The sequence below is a fragment of the Pelophylax lessonae genome (assembly GCF_965119305.1).
Source record: "Pelophylax lessonae genome assembly, chromosome: 12".
Taxonomy (NCBI): Eukaryota; Metazoa; Chordata; class Amphibia; order Anura; family Ranidae; genus Pelophylax; species Pelophylax lessonae.
Window position 1 is genome coordinate 12,400,596 of NC_138779.1, and position 20,712 is coordinate 12,421,307.

The following is a 20,712-nucleotide window of genomic DNA, read 5'->3' on the forward strand; positions in this document are numbered from 1 at the left end:
TTACAATGAATTGATATATCTACAGACCACAGCACCATCTTGTGGTCACTTTTTAATATAGCGCTCTGGTTTTCGTCTTTCTTTCTTCAATTTCTGAGGGATATTGCACTTTGTAATTTTAAAAGCCCAGAGTTGGCGAATGGGGTAAAATTTCATTTTGCAAAAAAAAAAAAGGCAATCATGTGCAAAGAAAGCAGCCTTGTGTCAGCACATGATTGGATAATGGAAGTCTTTAGAGCTTTACATCATTCACTAAGCTCTGGGGAAAATTCCCGTTCAAAGAGCAACTTCCCATGCAAAGTGAATATTATATTTGCCTTAGAGGTGGGGGTGGATGTGGCTTTGGTGAAATCTTACCAAAATTAACAGTTTAGCAGGTAACAAGCTTCTATCCTTCATACTCTCTAATGTCTAACTGTAAATCCGGTGCAAACTAGACCTCAACCACAAAAGGTTCCCATAGATATTAGATGATCATTGCCCAATTACAGTCAGATTGGGAAATTATTGTGTCAGTAAGCTTTTTCTGTCTTCTGCAAATCCTCCTAAGCTGGTCATTTAGATTCCTATTAGGGTTGTACTGATATGGATACCGGTACTGACCCATTACTAAGCATTTGCACTGGTATCGTTATTCGTGCAAATGCTCCAATACCTGACACTGATACTTTCAGGCTCGGTTCTTTCAGCTGACAGCGGGATTCCCCCACTGACAGCTGAAATGTAAAAAAAAAAAAAAAAAAAGTCAGCAATTATCGGTTATTAAGGAGCGAGGCCGCTGCGTCCTTAAAGCGGAGTTCCACCCAAAAGTGGAACTTCCGCTTTAGGGAGTCCTGACCCCCCGACATGCCACATTTGGCATGTCATTTTTTGGGGGGGGGAGCGGGTACCTAGTTTTGACAGGTACCCGCTCCCACTTCCGCTCGGAGCGCCGCGGCGCCCTGAGCGGAAGTTCTCCTCTCCCCCTCCCTCCCTGCAATCTTCTGGGACACGTCAGAGGTCCTAGAAGATTGCCGGCCAATCACGGCGCGCAGCGCGACTCGCGCATGCGCAGTGGGTACCCGGCTGTGAAGCCGCAAACTGTAACAGCCGGGTGCCCACAGCAGTGATGCCGGCGCCGAGGGAGAGGATCGAGGCTTCCGGCGGCCGCATCGCTGGACCGTTGGACAGGTGAGTAAATGGCTGGAACTCCGCTTTAACAGCCGATGACTCATTCAGCTGTCAGTGGGCTTCCCGTTGACAGCTGAAGTGTAAACAATGTCCCGGCAATTGGAGCTGTCAAAAAGAAAAAGAAAAGCAGCCTCATCCGTGCCAGATCCATACCTCATCCGTACCCACCCATGCCACCTCAGTGCTCATCTGTGGTTCATCCATGCCACACCCGTGCTCATCCATGCCACATCAGTGCTAATACATGCCACGTCAGTGCTAATACATGCCACGTCAGTGCTCATCAGTGCCACATTAATGCCACATCAGTGCTCATCCGTGCCACATCCATGCTACATCAGTATTCATCTGTACCACATCCATGCCACGTCAGTAGTCATCCTTGCCTCATCCATGCCATATCAGTACTCATCTGTGCCACATCCATGCCATGTCAGTGCTCATCCATACCACATCCATGCCACGTCAGTGGACATCCATGCCTCATCCATGCCATATCAGTGCTCATCCGTGCCACGTCAGTACTCATCCATGCCACATCCATGCCACGTCAGTGCTCATCCGTACCACATCAGTGCTCATCCGTGCCACATCCATGCCACATCATTGCTCATCTGTGCCACATCCATGCCACATCAGTGCTCATCCATGCCACATCAGTGCTCATCCGTGCCACATCCATGCCACGTCAGTGCTCATCCATGCCCCATCCATGCCACATCAGTGCTCATCCATGCCACATCAGTGCTCATCCGTGCCACATCCATGCCACATCATTGCTCATCTGTGCCACATCCATGCCACATCAGTGCTTATCCATGCCACATCCATGCCACATCAGTGCTCCTCCGTGCCACATCAGTGCCACAACAGTGCTTATCAGTGCCCTACAGTGCCTCACAATATTGTAATGGGAAGTCAGGAAATGATGGTGCTCCCTGCATGTTGGGCCTCTGTATGTGGCCAGGTTGTGGAAAAGTGTCACATATGTGGTATCGCCATACTCAGGAAGAGTAGCAGAATGTATTTTGGGGTGTAATTTTTGCTATATACAAGCTATGTGTTAGAAATATCTTATAAATGGACAACTTTGTGTAAAAAAAAAAAGCGTTTTCATTTTCTTTCCACATTTTCCAAAAACTTGTGGAAAAAAAATGACATATTTAAAAGACGCATTATGTCTCCTAGATTATGTGTTGGGGTGTTTGCTTTCCAAAATGGGGTCATTTTGTGGGTGTTTCCATTGTCCTGGTGCTCCAGGGCCTTCAGAAGTGTGATAGGTTGTCAGAAATTATATGTGTAATTTTTGCTCCTAGAACGCCTGACGGTGCTCCTTGGATGTTGGGCCTCTGTATGTGGTCAGGCTGTGACAAAGTCCCACATATGTGGTATTGCCATACTCAGGAGGAGTAGCAGAATGTATTTTTGGGTGTAGTTGCAAGTATGCCTATACAGTGTGTGAGAAATAACTTGGTAATATGACCATTTTGTGAATAAAAAAAAAAATCTTCATTTTGCAAAGATTTGTGAAAAAAAATTACAACTTCAAAAAAATCACCATGCCTCTTACTAAATACCTTGGAATGTCTGCTTTCCAAAAAGGTGTCATTTGGGGGGTATTTGTACTGTCCTGGCTTGTTAGGATCTCAAGAAATGAGTCGGTACATCAGGTGTGATCAATTTTCAATGATTGGTACCATAGCTTGTAGACTCTATAACCTTCACAAAGACCAAATAATATATACTTATTTGGGTCATTTTTACCAAAGATAAGTAGCAGTATAAATTTTGGCCAAAATTTATGAAGAAAAATTACCAAATTTGCCAAATTTTAAAACCGAGAAAAAGTAAAATAACATTTTTTTACAAAATTTTCGGTCTTTTTTTTTTCATCTATAGCGCAAAAAATAAAAAACCTAATGATGATTAAATACCACCAAAACAAAGCTCTGTTTGTGTGGAAAAAAGGATGAAAATTTCATATGGGTACAGTATTGCATGACTGAGTAATTGTCATTCAAAATATGAGAGCACTGAAAGCTGAAAACTGGTCTGGTTAGGAAGGGGGTTTAAGTGCCCAGTGAGTAAGTGGTTAAAGCAACCTGTCAAATAAAACAATTTTTCTTTTTTATTAAATGTTCCTCTGTTTAATCCCTTATTAACCCCTAATTTACTCTAATCAGCCTTAGTTAACACCTTATTCTCCTCCATTTAATTATTATTTTCCTGCGGATTATTTATTTATTTATTTTTGTTTACTTCTATTTTATAAATTATTAATAATTAAAAACTTTTTTTTTGTTTGCTTTGTTTGTTAATTTTTTTACACCTTCAACATATGTTTACACGTTTCACATTAAAAAAAAAAAACGCAAAATTTAAAACAACGTCCCCAAACTGTTCTCAGAAAGTTGGGAGCATGAAATTGTCGGAAATGTCTTGGTATGCTGACGCCTTAAGAGTTCCCTTCACTGGAACTAAGGGGCCAATCCCAACCCCTGAAAAACGACCCCACACCATAATACCCTCCTCCACCAAATGATTTGGACCAGTGCTCAAAGCAAGGTCCATAAAGACATGGATGAGCGAGTTTGGGGTGGAGGAACATGACTGTCCTGACCTCAACCTGTTAGAACACCTTTGGGATGCATTCGAGCGGAGACTGCGAGCCAGGCCTTCTCATCCAACATCAGTGCCTGACCTCACAAATGCTCTTCTGGAAGAATTGTCAAACATTCCCATAGACACACTCCTAAACCTTGTGGACAGCCTTCCCAGAAGAGTTGAAGCTATTATAGATGCAAAGGGGGGGGCAACTCAATATTGAACCCTACGGACTAAGACTGGGATGACATTAAAGTTCATGTGTGTGTAAAGGCAGGCGTCCCAATACTTTTGATAATATAGTGTATATCCTATAGTTTGTGGACTCTATAACTTTCCTACAGACTAAATAATATACACTGATTTGGGTTATTTCAACCAAATAAATATATCAGAATACATTTTGACCTAAATCCACGAAGAAAAATTATTTATTTGCAAAACTGTATAACAGAAACAAAGGAAAACGTGTTTTGTTTTTTGTTTTTATTTTTTTGGTCTTTTTCGTTATTCAGCAAAAAATAAAAAACCCAGTGGTGATTAAATACCACCAAAAGAAAGCGCTATTTGTGTAAACAAAATGATAAAAATGTAGTTTGGGTACAATGTAGCATGACTGCCAATTGTCATTAGAGTGTGACAGCGCTGAAAGCTGAAAATTGGCCTGGGCAGGAAGGGGGTAAAAGTGCCAGATATTGAAGTGGTTAAAGTGTATGCATAATTATTATTATTATCTCTGGATCAGAAGAGAGTGCCCCCTGTCCTCTGTGATGACCTTAAGGGGAATAACTCAACACTGAGTTTACTATATGGACCCCTTTATACATGGAGATCATATCCCCCCTTATGTATTTATACATGGAGATCATATCCCCCCCTTATGTATTTATACATGGAGATCATATCCCCCCCTTATGTATTTATACATGGAGATCATATCCCCCCCTTATGTATTTATACATGGAGATCATATCCCCCCTTATGTATTTATACATGGTGATCATATACCCCCTTATGTATTTATACATGGAGATCATATCCCCCCCCTTATGTATTTATAATTGGAGATCATATCCCCCCTTATTTATTTATACATGGAGATCATATCCTCCCTTATTTATTTATACATGGAGATCATATCCCCCTTATGTATTTATACATGGAGATCATACCCCCCCCCCCCTTATGTATTTATATGTGGTGGTCATATCCCCCCCTTATGTATTTATACATGGAAATCATATCCCCCCCTTATGTATTTATACATGGAGATCATATCCCCCCCCTTATGTATTTATACATGGAGATCATATCCCCCTTATGTATTTATACATGGAGATCATATCCCCCCCTTATGTATTTATACATGGAGATCATACCCCCCCCTTATGTATTTATACATGGAGATCATATCCCCCTTATGTATTTATACATGGAGATCATATCCCCCCCTTCTGTATTTATACATGAAGATCATATCCCCCCCCCTTATGTATTTATACATGGAGATCATACCCCCCCTTATGTATTTATACATGGAGATCATATCCCCCCTTGTGTATTTATACATGGAGGTCATATCCCCCCCTTATGTATTTATACATGGAGATCATATCCCCCCCCCTTATGTATTTATACATGGAGATCATATCCCCCCCTTATGTATTTATACATGGACATCATATCCCCCCCCCCTTATGTATTTATACATGTTGATCATATCCCCCCCCTTTATGTATTTATACATGGAGATCATATCCCCCTTATATATTTATACATGGAGATCATATCCCCCCTTATGTATTTATACATGGGGATCATATCCCCCCTTATGTATTTATACATGGTGATCATATCCCCCGCCCCTTAATCTCCTCTTCTCAAGAGAGAATAAATTCAGTTCCTCTAACCTCTCCCCATAGCTGAGCTCCTCCATGCCTCTTATCAGTTTGGTTGCTCTTCTCTGCACTTTCTCCAGTTCCCTGATATTCTTTTTGAGAACTGGTGCCCAAAATTGAACTGCATATTTCAGATGAGGTCTTACTAACGATTTGTATAGAGCAGCCCAGATCCTCCTGTTCTCAGGTCCCACACTGGTGCTCCTGGCCCCTCCCTCCTGCCCCCAGAGCAAGCAGCTTACTATGGGGGCATCCAAGCAGGCTTGCTCCCGAGCCACTGCTCTGCATGTTCATTCACACACAGAGCAACGTCTCGGCCCCGCCCCCTCTCTCCTCATTGGATGTGATTGACAGCAGTGGGAGCCAATGACCCACTGCTGTCTCAGCCAATGAGGAGGGAGAGTCACTGGAGAGCCTCAGCTCTTGTGCACATCGCTGGATCGCGTGGGGTTGGAGGGCTGCTGCACACAGAAGGTTTTTTAGAACGCATGAAGGTAAAAAACCTGAAGCCTTTACAAACACTTTAGGCTTATGATCTACCAGAACCCCCGGATCCTTCTCTACCATTGGTTCTCCCAGTTCTACTCCCCCTAGTATGTATGATGCATGCATATTCTTACCCCCAAGTGCATAACTTTATATTTATCAACATTAAACCTCATTTGCAACATAGTTGCCCAATGAAACAGTGCATTGAGGCCAGCTTGTAAGTTGGAGACATCCTGTAAGGACGTTGATCCACTGCAAAGCTTGGTGTCATCTGCAAAGACTGAAATCTCAGACCCCCCATCATTTATAAATATATTAAAAATGAAGGGTCCCAACACTGAACCCTGAAGTACACCACTGATAACACTGATCCTTGGGGTACACCACTGATAACACTGATCCTTGGAGTACACCATTAATAACACTGAACCGATGTACACCACTGATAGCACTGAACCCTGGGGTACACCACTGATAACACTGAACCCTGGGGTACACCACTGATAACACTGATCCTTGGGGTACCCCACTGATAACACTGATCCTTGGAGTACACCATTAATAACACTGAACTTTGGGGTACACCACTGATAGCACTGAACGCTGGGGTACACCACTGATAACACTGAACCTTGGGGTACACCACTGATAACACTGAACCTCGGGTTCACCACTGATAATACTGAACCTTGGGGTACACCACTGATAACACTGAACCTCGGGTACACCACTGATAACACTGAACCCTGGAGTACACCACTAATAACACTTAACCTTGGTGTACACCACTGATAACACTGAACACTGGGGTATACCACTAATAACACTGATCCTTGAGGTACACCACTGATAACACTGATCCTTGAGGTACACCACTGATAACACTGATCCTTGGAGTACACCATTAATAACACTGAACCTTGGTGTACACCACTAATAACACTGATCGTTGGGGTACACCACTGATAACACTGATCCTTGGAGTACACCACTAATAACACTGATCGTTGGGGTACACCACTGATAACACTGATCCTTGGAGTACACCATTAATAACACTGAACCTTGGGGTACACCACTAATAACACTGATCCTTGAGGTACACCACTAATAACACTGATCCTTGAGGTACACCACTGATAACACTGATCCTTGGAGTACACCATTAATAACACTGAACCTTGGTGTACACCACTAATAACACTGAACCTTGGGGTACACCACTAATAACACTGATCGTTGGGGTACACCACTGATAACACTGATCCTTGGAGTACACCACTAATAACACTGATCGTTGGGGTACACCACTGATAACACTGATCCTTGGAGTACACCACTAATAACACTGATCGTTGGGGTACACCACTGATAACACTGATCCTTGGTGTACACCACTAATAACACTGATCGTTGGGGTACACCACTGATAACACTGATCCTTGGAGTACACCACTAATAACACTGAACCTTTTGGTACATTACTAATAACACTAAACCTTGGGGTACACCACTGATAACACTGAGGAAGAGGCTGGGCCTCGAAACGCGTCAGCCGTCATCTCATCGGTCATGGACGATTATATGGACTGACCCGGACATTTGAGCAGTTTAGCTCGATATGCTTTACTTTCTTCTATGTCTGTGAGTAGCCATTTTTAATGTTACACAATAAAGCCTGTTATTGAGGATAATGCGCTAGGTCGGTGCACCCTCTCTTTGTTTTCTTTGCTTCTAGTATCGGTGGACTACCCCAGTCCGTTTTGGGCAGCACATCTGAGAAGCCAGGTGTGAGTCCCGTGAGGAGTGTGGTAGAGGGGCTGGGATACCAAGCGCAGGAGAAAGGTGGTCACACCTTATTGTCTTTTGGAGCACTGATAACACTGAACCCTGGGGTACACTTCTGATAACACTGATCCTTGATGTACACCAGTGATAACACTGATCCCTGGGGTACACTTCTGATAACACTGAGCCATGGAATACACAACTGATAACACTGATCCTTGGGGTACACCACTGATAACACTGATCATTGGGGTATACCACTAATAACACTGAACCTTGGGGTAGAGCACTAATAACAGCAAACCTTGGGGTACACCACTAATAACACTGAACCCTGGAGTACACCACTGATAACACTGAACCTTGGGGTACCCCACTAATAACACTGAACCTTGGGGTACATCACTGATAACACTGAACCCTGGGTTCACCACTGATAACACTGAACCTTGGTGTACACCACTGATAACACTGATCCCTGGGGTAGACCACTGATAACACTGAGCCATGGAGTACACAACTGATAACACTGAACCCTGGAGTACACCACTGATAGCACTGATCCTTGGTGTACACCAGTGATAACACTGATCCCTGGGGTACACTTCTGATAACACTGAGCCATGGAATACACAACTGATAACACTGATCCTTGGGGTACACCACTGATAACACTGATCATTGGGGTATACCACTAATAACACTGAACCTTGGGGTAGAGCACTAATAACACCAAACCTTGGGGTACACCACTAATAACACTGAACCCTGGAGTACACCACTGATAACACTGAACCTTGGGGTACCCCACTAATAACACTGAACCTTGGGGTACATCACTGATAACACTGAACCCTGGGTTCACCACTGATAACACTGAACCCTGGGGTACACCACTGATAACACTGAACCTTGGTGTACACCACTGATAACACTGATCCCTGGGGTAGACCACTGATAACACTGAGCCATGGAGTACACAACTGATAACACTGATCCTTGGGGTAGACCACTATTTGTGACTGGTGAGTATCTTAGTGACTGGTTAGTATATTAGCGACTGGTGAGTACCCCAGGTTTAGTACCAGGGGAGACAGGGGTAGTGTAGGTAAGGAAGAGCAGGTCGTTAATATTATCCCCATAGAGTAGTGGGTAATAATGTCCGACAGGATTGGGGATGCCACTCAGTGCTCTTCTTGCTGCATGTATGCATTCCTTGATGAACCAATCGAGGATGAATACTGCTGTGCAAGATGTGAGCGACTTGTTGCTCTGGAATACCAGATCCTGGACCTACAGAACACAGTGGCAACACTGCGTAGCATCAACAACCTGGAAAGGAGCTTGGACATTACCCATCAGGCGCTGGCAGGGGCCAGCATAGAGGAGGGAGGAATAGAGGAGACGCAAGCAGGAGAGGTATGCAGTTGGGTGACTTTTAGGAAGGGTAGAGGGATGAGGGCCAGGGAGGCCAGTCCTGAGTTGGTACACCCTAACAAATTTGCCGAGTTGCAGGTTGAGGGGGATATCAACTCAGGGGTGGCAGTGCTGGAGCATGCGCCCTCCCCCAGCTGCCAGGGGAGGGGCGGCTCCAGGAAGAAGGGGGGTCATGACTCAGGAAAGGTTAGAAAGGTTGTGGTAGTGGGGGACTCAATTATCAAGAGGACAGAGAGGGCAATCTGTAAAAAAGATCTCGGTAACCAAACAGTATGTTGTTTACCGGGCGCTCGAGTTCGGCACATCGCGGATCTGGCAGACAGATTATTTGTCGGGGCTGGGGATGACCCAGCGGTCATGGTGCATGTGGGCACCAGTGGCGGAGCCAGAGGGTTAGCTGGGGTGGCAATTGCCACCCCAGACAAAGTCCTTGCCACCCCGATCCTGGGTGGGTGCATGGCAGTGGAGGAATCACAGGGGATCACTGTACGAGAGCTGCGGAGGGAGGCAGGTGGAGAGCTAGTAGGCATCCAGACAGTGATTAGTTGGGGCGGCTGCAAAGTAAGAGAGTGGAGCTTTCAAAATGGAGAATGGATGTTGAGGTGGGCGGAGCCGATATGCGGGGCTCCGCCCCTTTTCCAATTACCTTATAGACCAAGGTAGCAGCTAGTTTACTGCCCGGTAGAAGGACCCTGGTGATGTCAGCATACCATGTGACTCTTTGGGCACATCGTACAGAAGGTAGACAGCAAGTGGTCACATCCCATGTAGCTGCTCTGCAAGACAGGTGTGTTCTTGGGCTTTTATCTGCTTAAAGGTTTGGAATCTCTGAGTAGGACTGTCTCAAGGGATGGCTCTGTCTGTATATGGGTGGGTGGCTCTGTCTGTATATGGGGGGGGTATGTCTTTATATGGGGGGGTGGCTCTGTCTGTATATGGGGGGATATGTCTGTATATGGGGGGGTGGCTCTGTCTGTATATGGGGGGGGTGGCTCTGTCTGTATATATGGGGGGTGGCTCTGTCTGTATATATGGGGGGGGGGTGGCTCTGTCTGTATATGGGGGGATATGTCTGTAAATGGGAGGGGGTGGCTCTGTCTGTCCATGGGGGGGGGGGGGTGGCTCTGTCTGTCCATGGGGGGGGGTGGCTCTATCTGTATATGGGGGGATATGTCTGTATATGGGGGGGGATATGTCTGTAAATGGCAGGGGGGTGTCTCTGTCTGTATATGGGGGGGGTGGCTCTGTCTGTATATATGGGGGGGTGGCTCTGTCTGTATATATGGGGGGGGGTGGCTCTGTCTGTATATGGGGGGATATGTCTGTAAATGGGAGGGGGTGGCTCTGTCTGTCCATGGGGGGGGGGGGTGGCTCTGTCTGTCCATGGGGGGGGTGGCTCTATCTGTATATGGGGGGATATGTCTGTATATGGGGGGGATATGTCTGTAAATGGGAGGGGGGTGTCTCTGTCTGTACATGGGGGGGGGGGGTCTCTGTCTGTACATGGGGGGGTGTCTCTGTCTGTACATGGGGGGGGGGGGTGTGGCTCTGTCTGTACATGGGGGGGGGGTGGCTCTGTCTATATATGGGTGGGGTGGCTCTGTCTATATATGGGTGGGGGGGTGGCTCTGTCTGTATATGGGGGGGATATGTCTTTATATGGGGGGGTGGCTCTGTCTGTATATGGGGGGGGTCTCTGGCTGTATATGGAGGGGTGGGGGTCTCTAGCTGTATATATGGGGGGTCACAGCCGCTGGTCAGGAAGGAAGCTGGCAGGGGGCGGGACCAATCTCACATCCTCAGCCTGTGAGGTGGTTCTTCGTCCTGCATCTTGTGACCTCAGCACACTCTCTCGCTTCTCCTGTCAGGCGCTTACATAACGGAGTTCAGGAACTAAGCCTCCTTCTCTACTGAACAATCAGATCCCCCCCTAGACAGGTCCCACCCTTCTACTCATTTCTTTTACGTTAAATAAACCAAGCTGCGCTAAACGATAGAACAGTGCTATGACCACACGTGTGTATGTGATGAAAACTATTTTTTTTCATCACATACACACGTGTGGTCATAGCACTGTTATATAGTTTAGCGCAGCTTGGTTTATTTTATTTATTGTTTGGTGTTGTCACACTTGAAGCTGCTGCTTCCTTTTCTTTCACATAGCGCGGTTATCCTTTTTTACACTTATTTCTTTTACTACCTTTTTTTATCAAGCCCCTTTTTGCTTTTATGGGTCAAACTGGGAGGGTCTGTGCTTCATTGGTGTACCACCCCATATCTGACCTCGCCTTTCCTCTGTTCTCTCTCCTCTCCTCCTGGCCCCCTGTTCTCCTCTCCTCGGTTCTCTCCTCTCCGTTCTCTCCTCCTGACCCCCTGATCTCCTCTCCTCTGTTCTCTCCTCTCCGTTCTCCTCTCCTCCTGACCCCCTGATCTCCTCTCCTCTGTTCTCTCCTCTCCGTTCTCCTCTCCTCCTGACCCCCTGTTCTCCTCTCCTCTGTTCTCTCCTCTCCTCTCCTCTCCTCTCCTCTCCTCTCCTCTCCTCTCCTCTCCTCTGTTCTCTCCTCTCCTCTGTTCTCTCCTCTCCTCTGTCCTCTCCTCTCCTCTGTTCTGTTCTCTCCTCTGTTCTGTTCTCTCCTCTCCTCTGTTCTCTCCTCTCCTCTGTTCTCTGCTCTCCTCTGTTCTCTCCTCTCCTCTCCTCTGTTCTCTCCTCTCCTCTCCTCTGTTCTCTCCTCTCCTCCTGACCCCCCCCCCCTCCTTATTATCTGTTCTGTTCTCTCCTCTTGACCTCCTGATGCCCCTGTTCTCCTCTCTTCTATTCTCTCCTCTCCTTTGTCCTCTCCTCTCCATAGCACCCCATGTCTGACCCTTGACTGAGGGGGGCATTGGGAGGAGCTTGGGCTGTACTGTTAAATGTGGGAGGGGCTTGGGTGGTACTTTAAAATGTGGGAGGGGGTCATCAAATTTACTTTAGGGCTGAAGCCCCTGGTCTTTTTCCCACCTAGCAACGCCCCTGAGGAGTGGTGTAATCACAGGGGAGCGCCGATCCATTCCACACCAAGACAGGAAGACCGGACAATCGTCCTGTATCTTAGTTTGTGTCCTCCCAATTCTGGGTGATGTCATGAGGGAGGGACTAAGGAGAACCTCAAATACCCATTGGCTGGGGAGGCAGCAGGAGTTGATGCAGCCTAAATCTTACAGGCTGCACCGCCTCCTGCTACTTACACAGCCAATGGGTGCATCGGAAGCGCTGTCTGTCAATCGCATGCTTTAAATCTTCATCCCGATTCCCGCGGTCTTCCTGTCTTGGTGTGGGTCTTGTGGGATGGATTAGCTCTGAAAGGAGTTCCTGGGCAGCCTGCAGTGACTGAGGTGAGGGACAGTTTTGCCCAAGTAGTAGAAGCGCCTGTTCCTGTACAGTCTATGCTCCTTACCAAAAATGTTTCCCCCTTTAATAAGTCATTGTAATGCCACCCAAATTCTTGCCCTTTTACCAGGGTGAAAGTAACCTAACACCTGTGCAGCATTAGTGTCAGCTTACTGTCAGTCACCCTGTTTAAAAGGACAGGAATATGGGTGGCATTACAATGATTTAGTAAAGGGGGCAAAATTATAATCTCCTAAATCCTGCTTTTTTTATTTTTAGCAGAGTGGCAGATTTCTTATCGGGCTAATAAGCCACAACAGCAAGCCAAGTGTTTGGCTTATGGTTGTGGCATGGCCCCATTGACCTGGATAGCCAAATTTCACATAGGCTTAACATAAACCATCAAAGCTGTGGCACATGTAGGGAGGGGTTCCAGTGGAGCGGTTCCACATGGAGGGGTTCCAGTTGTGATCTAGACTTTGAGTTGTCTGTTTTTACCATCCCCTGACCGCTCAGAAAAAAGTCTTAAATGGGCAAAATTATCTGAAAAAACTGACCCTTTAACAACTTCAGCTCCCCCTTAATGACCAGACCATTTTCTGCGATATGGCACTGCATTGCTTTAACTGACAATTGCGAGGTTGTGTGACGCTGTACCCAAATACAACTGATGTATTTTTTTCCCAGATTTCTTTTGGTGGTATTTGATCCCCTCTGCAGTTTTTATATTTTGCGCTATAAACATAAAATTTGCGACAAATCCTTTTTACTTTCTGCTATAAAACATTCCCAATGAAGAAAAATCAAAATTTTTCATAAATTCAGGCTAATATGTATTCTGCCACATATTTTTTGTAAAAAATCCTAAGTATATTTTGATTGGGTTGCAAAAAAGTTATTACATCTACAAACTATGGAACTTTTTATTTTTTTAATTGTTTTTATTAGTAATGGCAGCGATCAGCGATTATTAGAGGGACTAAGAGGGGTATATGCTAATGCCAGGAGCCTAGCTAATAAAATGGATGAGTTGGAAATGTTATTACATGAGGATGACATAGACCTTGTGGGAATAACAGAGACTTGGTTCGACCCCTCACATGACTGTCTGGCCAATATCCAAGGGTATTTGGTGTACCGGAAGGACAGGGTAGGAAAAAGAGGGGGAGGGGTATGTCTCTATGTCAAGAACAATATAAAGGTGATAGAGAGGAGTGACATTACGGAAGGGATGAGTATGGAGTTAGAATCTGTGAGGGTAGAACTCCATAGGGAAGGAGAAAAGGGAAAAGTAATTGTGGGGGTTTGCTATAGGCCACCTAAACAAGGGGAGGAGGTAGAGCTGGAATTTTTAGCACTAATGGGTAAAGTGGCAATGCTAGGATCAGTCATCGTATTGGGGGACTTCAATTATCCCGACATTGAATGGAAAGAGGGGACTGCACACTCACAGAAGGCCTGCCTATTCACGGAAACCTTACAGGATAATTACATGTCACAGTTGGTGGATTCTCCTACTAGAGAAAACGCAGTCCTGGATCTATTGATCACTAATGACCCAGACCTAATCTCGGAGGTAGGAGTCCAGGACAACCTGGGCTCTAGCGATCACAAGATGATCGCATTTAGTATAAATAACAATATAACAAGGCAAGTGGGGAACATAAGAACCCTAAACTTCAGAAGGGCAAACTTTCCAAAATTATACTCCTTGATGGAAAGGGTAAACTGGGACCAAACCCTGGGATCCCTGACCACAGAGGAAAAATGGGAATGCTTTAGGACCACATTAAGCAAATGCATCTTGCAGTGCATTCCTATGGGAAATAAATTTAGAAGAGACAAAGCCAAACCTGGCTGGCTAAACCGTAGCATTTAAAAACTTATTAGGGGAAAAAAATTGGCCTTCAAGAAATATAAAGCAGAGGGCACAGTATTGGCTTTCATCCAATACAAGGAGGCAAATAAGAAAAGTAAACAAGAAATCAAGATGGCTAAAATCAACTTTGAGAGACAAATAGCGGAGGATAGTAAAAAAAACCCAAAGAAATTCTTTAAATATATCAACAGCAAAAAAGCTAGGGCAGAGCATGTTGCACACATAATTAACGATGATGGGAGGATGGTTACAGAGGACACTGAAAAAGAAACCGTGCTGAATTCTTTTTTCTCGTCAGTCTTTACACAGGAAAAGGAAGGGTACACTGACCATGACTGTATGGGGTACACTGACCATGACTGTATGGTTAGGAGTAATACAAAGGACTTGCCACTATGGCTTACAGAGGGTGTAATCAGGGAAAGGCTGGATAAAATTAACACAAACAAATCACCAAGGCCGGATGGCGTACATCCGAGAGTACTCAAGGAACTGAGTATGGTTATATCTAGACCACTGTTCCTGATCTTTGCTGACAGTATTAGGACAGGAGATGTACCAGGGGATTGGAAGAAAGCTAACGTGATTCCAATATTCAAAAAGGGCCAGAGGCATATCCCGGGAAATTATAGGCCTGTCAGTTTGACATCAATAGTATGTAAACTTCTGGAGGGGATGATAAGGGACTATATCGTAGAGTTTGCTAAAGACAACAACATCATCAGCAGTAATCAGCATGGGTTTACAAATGGGCGTTCTTGTCAAACCAATCTCTTAGCATTCTACGAGGAGGTGAGCTGTGAGCTAGATAGGGGCAGACCAGTGGATGTGGTGTACTTGGATTTCGCTAAGGCGTTTGATACAGTTCCCCACAAGCGCTTAATTTATAAGATAAGGTCTGCAGGTATCGACCGCAGGGTTTGCTCTTGGATACGGAACTGGCTAAAAGGGCGTGTCCAAAGGGTGGTAATAAACAGCGCATACTCAGACTGGTCTGGGGTGGTAAGTGGGGTCCCCCAAGGCTCAGTCCTGGGACCAACCTTGTTTTAATTTATTCATAAAAAGCATTGAGGACGGGATCAGTAGTTCTATATCAGTTTTTGCAGATGACACAAAATTGGCCAGGGCAATAACTTCACAGCATGAAGCAGATATCCTACAGAATGACCTGGACAAAATAACGGAGTGGGCAACGACATGGCAAATGAGGTTTAATGTAGAGAAGTGTAAGGTTTTGCACTTGGGGACTAAAAACATAAAAACACAATACACGTTAGGAGGGGAACCCTTGGGGGAATCAAAAATGGAGAAGGATCTGGGAGTCTTGGTTGATGATAGATTAGGCAACAGCATGCAATGTCAGGCGGCAGCTGCCAAAGCCAGCAGAATATTAGCATGCATAAAGAAAGGGATGTATTCCAGAGATAAGACTATAATCCTTCCACTTTACAAAACTCTGGTCCGACCGCATCTGGAGTATTCTGTCCAGTTCTGGTCGCCAGTCCTCGGGAGGGATGTGTAGGAGCTGGAGAGAGTCCAGAGAAGGGCAACTAAACTGATTAGGGGATTGGAGGACCTTGATTATGAAGAGCGTCTGCAATCGCTTGATTTATTCTCCCTGGAGAAGAGACGCCTGAGGGGGGACATGATAGCAATTTACAAATATCTCAATGGGGATCTCAGCTTAGAAAAAAAGCTGTTCAATCGAAGGGATTGCACGAGGACTCGAGGGCATACAATGCGATTAGAGGAGAAGCGTTTTAACCTCAGGCAACGTGGGGGGTTCTTTACTGTGAGGGCTACAAGATTGTGGAATTCTCTACCACAAGAGGTGGTTTCTGCGGGAAGTATGGTGGCTTTCAAAAGACTCTTAGACTTACATCTCAAGGATCAGAACATTCAGGGCTATGTGAGATGATTACAGCCACACACACCTACACAGGTTGAACTGGATGGACTATTGTCTTTATTCAACCTCAACTACTATGTAACTATGTAACTATGGTATCTGACAGAGCTTGAGATATTTTGCAAAAAGAAGAATGGGCAAAAATGTCCTCTCTAGATGTGCAAAGCTGGTAGAGACATCCCCAAAAAGACTTGCAGCTGTAATTGCAGGGAAAGGCGGTTCAACAAAGTATTGGCTCCGGAGGGGGTCACAGATTTATTTGTAAAAAATGTTGAAGGCCATTTATCATTTTCCTTCCACTTCACAATTATGTGCTACTTTGCATCGGTCTATCACATAAAATCCCAATAAAATACATTTATGTTTTTGGGTGTAATATGAGAAAATGTGGAAAATTTCAAGGGGTGTGAATACTTGTTCAAGACACTGTATCTGAGAATAAGAAATTGCTCATTGCTCAAGGAACCCCTAGCAGCCTCTGAGGGAACCCTGGTTGAGAAACCCTGACTTAAAGCAGGGCCGTCTTTTCGAATGGGCACGCCCGGCAGTTGCCCGGGGGCCCCACACACAGGGTGACAATTTACATACCGATCTGTCCCCCCCCCGGCCAGATTAGTTTACCTGGTGGTCTAGGACACCCCCCCCCCCCCCGTTGTCCACCAGGAGCGGGCGCCGGTTGTTTTGGTGTGGCTCTGAGTCTCTGCTGCACTGGTTGCTAGGAAGGCCAGCCGACTGGCATCTAACAACCAGTAAAGTTCTGAGGAGTACCCATCATGCACAGCGGAGGAGAATCCTCCTCGTTGGCTCGTCCTCCTCCGCGCCTAGAAGAATGGCTCCACCCACCTCCTCCCTTCATGTGCTGTGCGGCCGGTGGAAGGTAATCAGACTGCTGCAGGCTGCTTGTTTTCTTTTCTCTCTCTCTCCATTGACTGTCTGTGCCATCCTTTTCCTGCCATATACATCCTCTGTGTGCCATCCTCTGTGTGTGTGCTATCCTCTGTGTGTGTGCCATCCTCTGTGTGTGTGCCATCCTCTGTGTTCCATCCTCTGTGTGTGTGCCATCCTCTGTGTGCCATCCTATGTGTGCCATGTACATCCTCTGTGTGCCACCCTCTGTGTGCCATCCTCTGTGTGACATGTACATCCTCTGTGTGCCACCCTCTGTGTGCCATCCTCTGTGTGACATTTACATCTTCCGTGTGCCATCCTCTGTGTGCCATGTACATCCTCTGCGTGCCATGTACATCCTCTGTGTGCCACCCTATGTGTGCCACCCTATGTGTGCCCCCCTATGTGTGCCACCCTCTGTGTGCCACCCTCTGTGTGCCATGTACATCCTCTGTGTGCCATCCTCTGTGTGCTATGTGCATCCTCTGTGTGCCATCCTCTGTGTGCCATGTAAATCCTCGGTGTACTATCCTCTGTGTGCCATGTACATCCTCTGTGTGCCATCCTCCGTGTGCCATGTACATCCTCTGTTTGCCATCCTCTGTGTGCCATGTACATCCTCTGTGCACCATCCTCTGTGTGCCATGTATATCCTCTGTGTGCCATCCTCCGTGTGCCATGTACATCCTCTGTGTGCCATCCTCTGTGTGCCATGTACATCCTCTGTGTGCCATCCTCTGTGTGCCATCCTCTGTGTGCCATGTACATCCTCTGTGTGCCATCCTCTGTGTGCCATGTACATCCTCTGTGTGCCATCCTCTGTGTGCCATGTACATCCTCTGTCTCTGTGCCATCCTATACCTGTCATGTACATCCTCTGTGTGCCATCCTATATCTGCCATGTACATCCTCTGTGTGTCATCCTATACTTGCCATGTACATCCTCTGTATGTGCCATCCTATACTTGCCATGTACATCCTCTGTGTGCCATCCTATACTTGCCATGTACATCCTCTGTCTCTGTGCCATCCTATACCTGTCATGTACATCCTCTGTGTGCCATCCTATATCTGCCATGTACATCCTCTGTGTGCCATCCTATATCTGCCATGTACATCCTCTGTGTGTCATCCTATATCTGCCATGTACATCCTCTGTGTGTCATCCTATACTTGCCATGTACATCCTCTGTGTGCTAGCCTATACTTGCCATGTACATCCTCTGTCTTTGCCATCCTTTACTTGCCATGTACATCCTCTGTATGTGCCATCCTATACTTGCCATGTACATCCTCTGTGTGCCATCCTCTGTGTGCCATCCTATACTTGCCATGTACATCCTCTGCCTGTGCCATCCTATACCTGCCATGTACATCCTCTGTCTGTGTCATCCTTTACCTGCCATGTACATCCTCTGTCTGTGTCATCCTATACCTGCCGTGTACATCCTCTGTCTGTGCCATCCTTCACCTGCTATATACCTCCTCTGTGTGCCATCCTATACTTGCCATGTACATCCTTTGTCTGTGCCATCCTATACCTGCCATGTACATCCTCTGTCTGTGCCATCCTTTACCTGCCATGTACATCATCTATGTGCCATCCTCTGTGTGCCATCCTATAGTTGCCATGTACATCCTCTGTCTGTGCCATCCTATACCTGCCATGTACATCCTCTGTTTGTGCCATCCTTTACCTGCCATGTACATCCTCTATGTGCCATCCTATGCCTGCCATGTACATCCTCTGTCTGTGCCATCCTTTACCTGCCATGTACATCCTCTGTGTGCCACCCTTTGTGTGCCATCCTATACTTGCCATGTACATCCTCTGTCTGTGCCATCCTATACCTGCCATGTACATCCTCTGTCTGTGCCATCCTTTAACTGCCATGCACATCCTCTGTGTGCCATCCTATACTTGCCATGTATGTCCTCTGTCTGTGGCCGTGCCATCCTATACCTGCCATGTACATCCTCTGTGTGCCATCCTATACCTGCCATGTACATCCTCTGTCTGTGCCATCCTCTACATGCCGTGTACATTCTATTTGTGCCCTCCTGTGTGCCATTCTATATCTGTCCTGTACATCCTATGTGTGCCATCCTCTGTGTGCCATCCTATATCTGTCCTGTACATCCTCTGTGCCATCCCATACCTGCCATGTACATACTCTGTCTATGCCATCCCATGCCTGCCATGTACATCCTCTGTGTCATCTCATACCTGCCATGTATAAACTCTGTCTATGCCATCCCATACCTGCCATGTACATCCTCTGTGTGCTATCCTATATCTGTCCTGTGCATCCTCTTGTGTGCCATCCTATACCTCACATGTACATTCTGTGCCATGTGCCCTCCTGTACCTGTCCTGTAAGTCAGCTCACTGTGCCATCCTATATCTGTTATGTACATCCACTGTATGCCATCATATACCTGTCATGTGCCTCCTCTGTGTGCTGTCCTATACCTGTCATGTGCATCCTCTGTGTGCCATCCTTTACCTGTCATGTACATCCGCTGCCTCTGCAATCCTATACCTGCCATGTACATCCTCTGTGTGCTTCTCTCTCTCTCTCTCTCGTTGTGTTAATGTTTAAACACTGATTTTGTTGGAGGTACCAATAAATATAGCCTTATTGATAATTTGCATTTTTATTCTCGTGGGTGATTGTGTAGGCGGGGTCCCAGTGCACTGCATTTCCCGGGGACCTATACGGCTCTTAAGATGGCACTGACTTAAAGAGACCAGTGCCTACAAGGCCTAGAGAAATCTGCCCCAATGCACTTTAGCAGCAGCACTTCCTAAACTTTTGCTATTACAGCTAAAGCACATTATCAATATGACTGCCTGGGACCCAAATTTTTATATTGAAGGGGTTGACTTATTTAAAAACCCCCTTAATGACCCTTCTGAACCATCTGAGCTAAGTTTGAAGGCCATTAAGTGCATTATGTTTAGTTGTTCACTATGAAAAAAAAATTACGCATTAGTTGGGCAGGTCCGTGAACCATGAGTGGGCACCTAAGACCCATGATATACCCAAACCTGAATCTCATTCCTAGTCAGGAGTGTATACCACACAGATTGCAGGGGTCAGGAGTATGTAAAGCACAGAGTGAAGAGATCAGGGGATCAATAGCACAAAGAGTTCAGGGGTCAGGAGTAAATAACTCACAGAGCACAGGGGTCAGAAGTAAATAACTCACAGAGCACAGGGGTCAGGAGTAAATAACTCACAGAGCACAGGGGTCAGGAGTAAATAGTACACAGAATGTA

The 20,712-nt window shown here is 46.0% G+C and overlaps 1 long non-coding RNA gene across 1 annotated transcript in view; it reads left to right on the forward strand.

Moving 5' to 3' along the window:
- LOC309567853 overlaps window positions 1-20,712 on the forward strand; it is a 1,051,047-nt gene that overhangs the window by 509,956 nt on the left and 520,379 nt on the right. The gene's annotated exons all lie outside the window — the stretch shown is intronic.